A 9,409-nucleotide genomic window follows, 5' to 3' on the forward strand; every position below is an offset into this window, starting at 1 on the left:
CCGGAAGCTCGAGAAGGTCCAAAATCACCAAGAACAAGTGTGTGTTCTTGGTGTAACTTGAAGATATAGACAAAACATGATTTCAAAAGGATGAAATCAAAGGATGTAACTAGTTTAGGAAGATTGACAACAAATCGGGAGAAGAACACTTACCAACTCGAAGATCTAAGCTTACAATTGGATGGTAGTTGAGAGCAAAATCGCGTTTTTGACTTGGGAGGGTGAAAAGGGATGAAAGGAGGCTGAGTCTACCCTTTGTACACGTGAGTGTGCTGCCAAGAGAGGGGTGTGCGGCTGCACACCCAATGTGCGGCCGTACACTCCTGATGTTGGAGTGTAAGGCTCGATTTTGGTGCCAGAATTTGTACACGATCCATTCTTATACTCGAGGCTTGAATGTACTGAGCTTTGAACCTTTAAACGGACTCTAAACGAGGCTAAATGATAGAAGAAATGAGTCTGACACTCAGCTGAGCTGACTGGCAGAGCTTTACAAGGCAAGAGCTTTAAAAAAATTTCGGGTTGTCACATCATCCCCCCGTTAGATGGAATTTCGTCCCGAAATTAGCTTTCTTAGCAGTACTACCGGGGTTGTGCTCCTCTGTTTTGCAGAATACCCACTCGTAGACCTGGTTAATTTTCCTTAGTGTTCATGATAGGATTCATACTCGGTCCATCTATCATTACTTCGTGTATACAAGTCGTATATAATTAGGATTAGTAAGACGGTCGAATGTGCGACTCTGCCCCAGGTCCACAACCAAACAAGGAACAGGAGATAGGGCGGAAACACGCATACTAGATCTACGTAATCATAATCATATACTTCCCTTGCGTATACACTTAATAGTGATAGGTGGGATGTATTCGTCCTTAGCCTCTGTGCTTGAACTTGGTCTGCTGGACATGCGACGACAAGGTTTCAGAAGACAAAGTACTCTTTGCACAAGTACTTCGGAGTTTAGAATACGAAAGACAAAACTGAGGTTTAGATCGGACTGTCGTTACGAATGACGAAGGTTTCGTGAACTTGGCGGTCGAGGCGATAGGAACATATGAACTTAGTATGGTGAGGACCACGCCAACTCGTGACGAATGATAGTAACAGACTCTTTACTGAACAAAGTTTTGGTCCATTTGAAAGAAACGCTCACTCTGAGTCTGCAAAATCTTAGCTATGCACAACCCTTAATGTACATACTAAGCCATCATAGCTTCTCAGAACGGATCTCTTAGTTCTTTTGAATACTGTGACCTAATTCATTATGTGAGTTATTATAATTACTTTTAAGTGTTATCCCCAAGTTTTAATCTTATATAAATATAAATTAGTTTTCAAAGCAATTTCTAGATCGAAAACGTATCGCTGCTCGATGGCGACTCCGAGGTCGATTCTCCTGCGGTGATCATCAGAATTTCGTCCATTCGCTCCTGAGTTCTTTGTTATCGGGCAGTCCTCCTGGTAGTCTCCAGTCTCACCACAGCCATAGCAGGCTTGGTTTTCTTTAACTCTGGGGACTTGGGAGATCGGTTAAGCCGGTGCCCTACAGAAACGGACTGTGTGTCCCTTTCTGTGGCAGTTCAGGCACTGCATTTCCCGACGTACTCTAGTGTGGTGATATTTGCACTTTCCACACTTCGGGAGGGTTCCAGCATATCGACTGGCAGGTGCTGGAGTAGCAGGCGTTGTGGCGGTGTACATAGTACTCGTTTGTTCCTCCTGCGGGGTGTCCTGTTTGTTGGATTAGTGTCTAAGTCCATAACTATAATTGGTATGTACTTGACCCGACTCGGCATGGTCCATTTGGGTTGCATGGCATCGGAACATTTGGATAGACCGTTTATGAGGAAAAGACATTTTGTGACATATTAATATATTATAAGTTCTAATATATTAATATGAAATCATGTTATTTAATTAGTATTGATCAAGAATTAATTTGGACTTAATTTAGTGATCAAAAAGAGACTAATTAAATATATGGGGATTGATTGTGTAAATCATTCATTCTTATATATGTGGGCTTATGATCCAAGATTCCTTTATGTTGGGTTTAACCTATGTGGTGATCCATGGATACTCCATGGAGGTTAAAACCCATGGAGCATAAGGAATGGGTAAAGTCATGAGTTACATGGTGTAACCCTAATAGCCACACTATATAAGAACCCCTTTAGTTCAAGAAATTGGCACTGGTGATACATATTTTGAGGGCTAGCCGATTTGAACATGTATGTCTTCTTCTCATGGTTATTCCAAGAGTTCATGATGTTGTGTGAACCATTTGAGGTGTCACACTTCGGGCACTAGGCTCTCAAGCTTCATGGAGTCAAGCAACAACAACAAGGTATGTATTCTATCTATTTTATTATCCTAGTATCAATGTTTTGGTATGCTAGTTAGGATAATACCTTGGATAATCATATTTGCATGTATAATAGAGAAAACATAGATCCAAGGTATTTAGGGTTGCATGTACACTTAGGAGTGTTAGAATGCTCAAAACCCAACAGTGGTATCAAAGCCTAGGCTTGTTTTCAATTATACTTGATGCAAATTGCTGAAAAATGCTGAAAAAGTCGAATTTCGGGCATTCTGGGCACTGGACTCGTCGAGTCCACTGATGAACTCGCCGAGTCCATGAAGAAAATCATCCTACTCGGCGAGTAGGTTGATACACTCGACGAGTAGGAGCCCCAGACTGCATATTTTCGAGTTTTTTGGCTAGAAATGGACTACAAACATTACCCTAAGATGTTTTTGAACTTATAAAATTGTTTTTGATGTGGTAATGTTCATACTAATCCAATTTCAAAGATAATTGTCAATAGATTCATGTTTTGTATTAGTTTAGTGATTAGGGTAATTACATGAAAAAGTTTGATTTGAATTATCTTGTTCTTATGAGTTGCTTAGATTAATAGAAAAGTTAATTGATTATGTGTTTTCAATCCATTTTAATCTAAGATTTGATTCTAAAAAATGTTTTTGTAACTTGTCCTTAAGTTATATGAAAAGTCACATTTAAGTTTCATAAAACTCATAAAAGTTGGCAATGGTTACAAAAATGAAGAGTCTTGTCCTCAGGTTATGGAGGTTCAAGAGTCACTTCATTAAGTAATAAAATGTGTAACCTTAATTAATTCCATAAGTTACAAAATAAAGAAAAGTTACATTCTTTTATTAGTTTAAAGTCTTCCATAACTTGTCCTCAAGTTATGGAACTTGAAGAGTTTTTTTTAATTAAAACTAATTTAAACACATAAGTTATGGAATTAATTAGTTTTGAATAATTTCAAAACTTGCCCTCAAGTTTTGGAATTTGAAAAGTTTTCTCTTATGAATACTTTAATTCCAAGTTAAGCCCTTAGAATTTTAAAAGTTAAAATTCAACCCTTATACTTTATAATATTATAAGTTAATAATATATATATGTATAAGAGAAAGTCAGTCTTACCGTTAGTAGGCCTCATTCACGAAGTCGGTCTATAAGGGGGGTATAAGGTTACTGCCTATAAAATGGCAGTTTAATGGGTGTCCACTCTCACCCACCGCTTCCTTGACTGGTGGAGGGTCGTTAGCCGAACGGGTAGGACAAGGACTAGAAATCTCCCTTAATTAAAAGTATTAATGATAAATACTAAGTAACTAAACACTTGTACATTCCCAATCTTAGTTACTTAGGAAAATGTGAAAAGGTGCTAACCCATGAAATTACACTTTGTACCTTACCAAGTCATTAGTGGAGCGTGTGTGGTTAACCGGCACACTAATAAGGACTAGTAAGAGTGGCAAAGGCTAACTTGACTCTATTATAGATCGGTGGGGCGTGTGTGGTTAACCGGCACATCGATTAGGTGATAAAGTTAAGGGTACCAAGTCAATTTGCATGGTTATTCACACTTTGTTTGTGATCCTCAGCATCCCAGTCACAAACTTGAGAGGGCACAATCGAGATTCAAACATGCCATTGAAAGTTCAATGTATCTCAAAAGATCTAGGAGTTTCAAATCCAATTAAAACTTAATTATATTTCGTTTTTCATGGTGGAAATTGGTAAATCGTCATTTACCTACCTTCAACTATTTTATAACTTGGATTACGACATCCCTCTTCAAGTTATAAATAGGTTGTTGGGTCCTAGCCTTAATATTTCATATTGGGTGTTATATTAAGGACTTTAAATCAACTATCTTGAATATCTCCCAAAAGATGATCTTCCCAAATCTCTTGAAACAAGTTTTCCTAAAATGAAGATGATGTCCCATGGAAATCATAATTCTTTCATCTCCTCCAATTATTCTCCCTAACCCACAAGTTCCTGAAAAGTTTAAGGTCACTCAAGCCCTATTGGCAAGCAAAGGTCTATGTGTGATCACATCTTGGAGATGTAGTCACATATTGACAAGCCGGGAGAGTTGGGTGTCAAAGTCTAGAGGAAGCTGATGATCAATCACTTTCTAAGTCACATAGTGAGTTCCTTTGGGACTCCTATGAAACAGACTATGACAAGACCCTTAATGATCTTATCTATTTGTTAAGATCAACTTCCTAAAACTTTATGGACATTGACAATGATGACATTGGATATCCAGTAAAGCTCTCTCTTCCCAATGGAATGGGATCGGCCATAGTCAACTCGGTTGACCAAATGGTAAAGAGAACGGCTAAGTCTGAGATAGTCCCATTTTCAATGGTCCATTGCCAAAGAAAGGAGCATTGGTTGCGAAGCTGCCAAATTTACCTAAGGATGTTAAAGTCAATAAGTTTGACTCTACTTCAGGCAAAGTCAACTATCTAACTCTGCTAAGTTTCTATTATGAGATTCTTGATACATGATGTGACTGGGTCACATGGTGATGTTTTAAGAATCAAAGAAAAAGTGAAGAAACTTAAAGAAAGAATATGCTGAATCTGATCGCATAGATGGATTTCTATCGCATAGTTTGAAGATCGGATTCTTGAGCTACTTCTTAAGAGTTATGATATATTGCTTAGGAATAGATAACAACAAGTTTTCATATGGATTGTAAGGATGAGTTTTTCCGCAAAGTTTTAAAATAAAAGGTAAATCTTTTGATTTTATTTATTTTAAAATATCCTTACAATGGCATTTGTGAAAAACTGTGTTGCTTATAAGATTCCATTAAGAGCAAGAGTGGAAATATGAATTTGATTCTTTCATTTGTGGTAGTGTCTAAATTTACCAAATAAGGAAATATTCTCATCACCCAAGTTTCAATTGGACCGAAACTTGGAATCATGCAATTTGTAGAGCAGGATGAATGAGAACCTTAAAGCATTGGAAAAATTAAGACTAACTACTTGTTCACATGGATGTGTGAGTCAAGTAACGGACTAAGGGATCGAGTACACATTCTTGTGCACTGATTAAGTCCACCACAAAAGATTGATAAGACTATTCGTCATGATTTACTAAATTTTAGTAAATATGGTTATACTTACAGGCTTAAGTATAATTCTGAAGCATTGGAAAAAAATTTCAGTGTATGGCGGAACGAATGAGAAGAATCAAATTAGGCAGAAGGATAAACGTTTCTCAAATCTGAAAATATGGTAGAGTACTTGAGTATCATGTTATATAATCATCTTAATGATTAAGAGACCTTATCACAATTCATCCTCTAAGTGCATTCTGGTAGCTAAGAAGAGGAGTTATGAATTGTTGAAGTGGTTAAATCAAGAAGATGAGTCATATTTCATTCCAAAAACAATTCTTAGAGTTATACTCTAAGATTGTAACTTGAGTGACATGTCTTAAAGAAGGTTTAAAACACTTGTTAAATATAAGAGTAAAAGTTTTCTACTCTTGTACATTTGAAATTGGTAAGTTGTGATGTTTTGGATAAAACAAAGACCAACTAAGGCCAATTGTGTGAAGTGTTTGTCTTGATTAGAATCCACACTATCTCTTGAATATCTGACAAGAAAGTCTTATATGTCAAGAGGACAGTGGGAGTCTTAAAGGTCTTGAAAGTCTCAAGAACTAATCAAGAATAAAACCTGAAGTTCTTCACTAGCACACGACTTGAGGTTTATAACCTATCGTGTCGACATGTCTGTGCCTATTCAAGTTGGCTTTGCATAGGAGTTCTGAGAGTTCTCAATTGGTTGCACAGCTACTTGGAAGCAATGGCAGACCCTTGAGCTGCCACATGGCAAGAATTTAAGATTGCACAAGTTTAATCCATATAAGTGTGGATTTGTCAGTAACCTTGTCTTGTGATTATGGTTTTGACAAAATTCATATGGATAGGAACTCATACACCATAAAATCTAAGTGGCATAAGGTTTCTCTCCGATTCATGAAAATGATGGTGAGGAATCACTTCCACTAAGTAGATTTTAGCTAGATAGCAATTGTGATATTTGCATTCTCAAAGTCCTTAGTGGAGCGTGTGTGGTTAACCAGCACACTAACATGGACTTGTGAGAAGTGGTAAAGGTCTAAACAATCGAGATTATGATTACGACATCCATTTTCATAGTTCTTAAAATTGTTTAGACACACATGTGAGCTATCTAAGATAAGGTGTATGATATTGATAAAGTTTTATCAAAGCAATCTAGTATCAGAAATCTGAACTTTGGTAAGAAAGTCAATAAAGTATTGATTTCTAGAAGTCCAGCTGATTTTTGATTACATGTCAAAGCTAGTGGGAGCATGAGTGTTATGCTAATAATCATCATGTTAGTGGGAGCATGATAATTATGATAAAGATTGCAAGTTAGCAATGTTAATTATAGAAAACAAAAGTTTCAATTCGTGAGGCTGCAGGGGTTGAAAAAGTTGTTTTGCTATAATTAAGGGAGAGAAAATTATACTTCATTTCAATTCTAAAAGCTTAGATTGAGGTTTTAAGTCGTATTTAGTCAAGGATATATATATGAATTTCATGTTGGAATGACTCAACATAAGGAAATTCTATATATGGGTCCATTATTTGCGTTCTAAAATTCGATTATGATTACGGCATCCCTTTTCATAATCTGAATTATGAGAACTTGGCAAATAGAAATGGAAATGTTATAGCAAAAGACTGGTTTAGTGTTTATGTGAGACATCATGACTCGAGTCCCATATGCATCGGATATAGGATCGATTACATGTGCTATATTTATCCTTTCTAAAATTTTCCAAATGCCTGGGGCATTAAGAAGGGAAAAGGTCTAGAACTGGATATGACTAAAATGATTTAGCAATTGTCGAGCACAATCTAAGGTTTACCAAAGATTGGTTGCTCAAGGACAGTTGGAAGTATAGTGATAATTCTGGAAGGACCATATTGACATAATCTGTGAGGAGGCAACTCTTGTTCAGAAGTGATAGTCAAAATGGAATCTGGAAATGTTTCAAAGTTGGAAATTATTCAATCTGTGTAAGATTAGGAAACTTAATGCAAGAAGGATGTTTCCAAGGAGCTGATCTCCTTTGGAATGCTCTGTAATGGTTGTTGTCAAGTCTTTCTGACTCTGTGCATAATCATTACAGGAGGATCAATGCATATAAGTTTAGAATCTAACAGATTTCAGTAAATGGTATGAATTTGGAATTCTTGCATTTGCAGTAAGGATTTGGGACTGTGAAAGAGGATCATTGGAGTTATGTTCAATTGATCTAATTCACAAAGTGAAGATCATAGACAAACATAGTATGCATACTTGGTGTATGGTATGACTAGTGTTTAGAAAACATAGTGTACATGCTTGGAGCATGGGACAACTATTGTTTTAAATTCAAGAATAAAGTTGATAGCTGAAACAATATACAATGAATAATGTGTAATCATATGGTGATAAATAAAAGGTGTTTTATTTATGTTCATATGTTTTGATACCATATTAGATTCTATTATTATTGTGTTTCATTTTGCATGTTTTGACTTCCAGAATAACTAGGTCGTTCTTCCTGATTGACTATGTTATTCAAACTATCCACAGTCGGTCATATGTTGGATGTAGATATGAATCAAGACTGTCATGGGTTGGCTTGTAGAGGTCTAAGATGTTGGACAAGGGGCTACAACACTCATGAGTGCTCATAAGTTCTGAGTATTGGATTCAACCCGAGCTCATTGGAATCACTTCATGGATTTTATCACGAGTGATCATGAGACGATAATATCTTATATTCTTCAAACCTAGAGATATGAGTTGTTACTATGAGTTGGTTGTACATTGATTGCACGAAAACGCATTCGGTAACTCGGTGTTATAAAACGTGCCTTTGTGTATGATTCAACAAGTAGTAGAAAAAGCCATATGAGTCGAAGTTTATCCATTCCTTTTACCTTCGGGATAAAAGCGATATCTGTGGGCCCCTCGATGATTTGGTGATGACAAATGTAAGTGCTCGGCCGGGCCTGGACTGATTTGATTTGTTCAATTAGCCAATCGTCATAAATCGGAAATCGGGAAACAACAAATGGACAGAGAGAATGATTATAATCCATGTCTCAGTCTATATGATATCTAGAATGGAGGAATATATGATCTCTTATCTAATGGACAAGTCATTGACAAAGGTCAGAGTTCATCTACAAGGTCAGAGTTCGACAGCGGCTTTTGAGAGCTACGATTGCCAGTTGGTTCCTGAAGTCATACGCAATAATAGTTTTAGACTTATCCAAGTGGGAGACTGTTGGATTAGTGTCTAAGTCCATAACTATAATTGGTATGTACTTGACCCGACTCGGCATGGTCCATTTAGGTTGCATGGCATTGGAACATTTGGATAGACCGTTTATGAGGAAAAGATATTTTGTGACATATTAATATATTATAAGTTCTAATATATTAATATGAAATCATGTTATTTAATTAGTATTGATCAAGAATTAATTTGGACTTAATTTAGTGATAAAAAAGAGACTAATTAAATATATGGGGATTGATTGTGTAAATCATTCATTCTTATATATGTGGGCTTATGATCAAAGATTCCTTTATGTTGGGTTTAACCCATGTGGTGATCCATGGATACTCCATGGAGGTTAAAACCCATGGAGAATAAGGAATGGGTAAAGTCATGAGTTACATGGTGTAACCCTAATAGCCACACTATATAAGAACCCCTTTAGTTCAAGAAATTGGCACTGGTGATACATATTTTGAGGGCTCGCCAATTTGAACATGTATGTCTTCTTCTCATGGTTATTCCAAGAGTTCATGATGTTGTGTGAACCATTTGATGTGTCACACTTGGGGCACTAGGCTCTCAAGCTTCATGGAGTCAAGCAACAACAACAAGGTATGTATTCTATCTATTTTATTATCCTAGTATCAATGTTTTGGTATGCTAGTTAGGATAATACCTTGGATAATCATATTTGCATGTATAATAGAGAAAACATAGATCCAAGGTATTTAGGGTTGCATGTACACTTA

This window comes from Lactuca virosa, chromosome 2, assembly GCF_052849685.1.
Source record: "Lactuca virosa cultivar CGN04683 chromosome 2, Lactuca_virosa_CGN04683_v6, whole genome shotgun sequence".
NCBI classification, from domain to species: domain Eukaryota; kingdom Viridiplantae; phylum Streptophyta; class Magnoliopsida; order Asterales; family Asteraceae; genus Lactuca; species Lactuca virosa.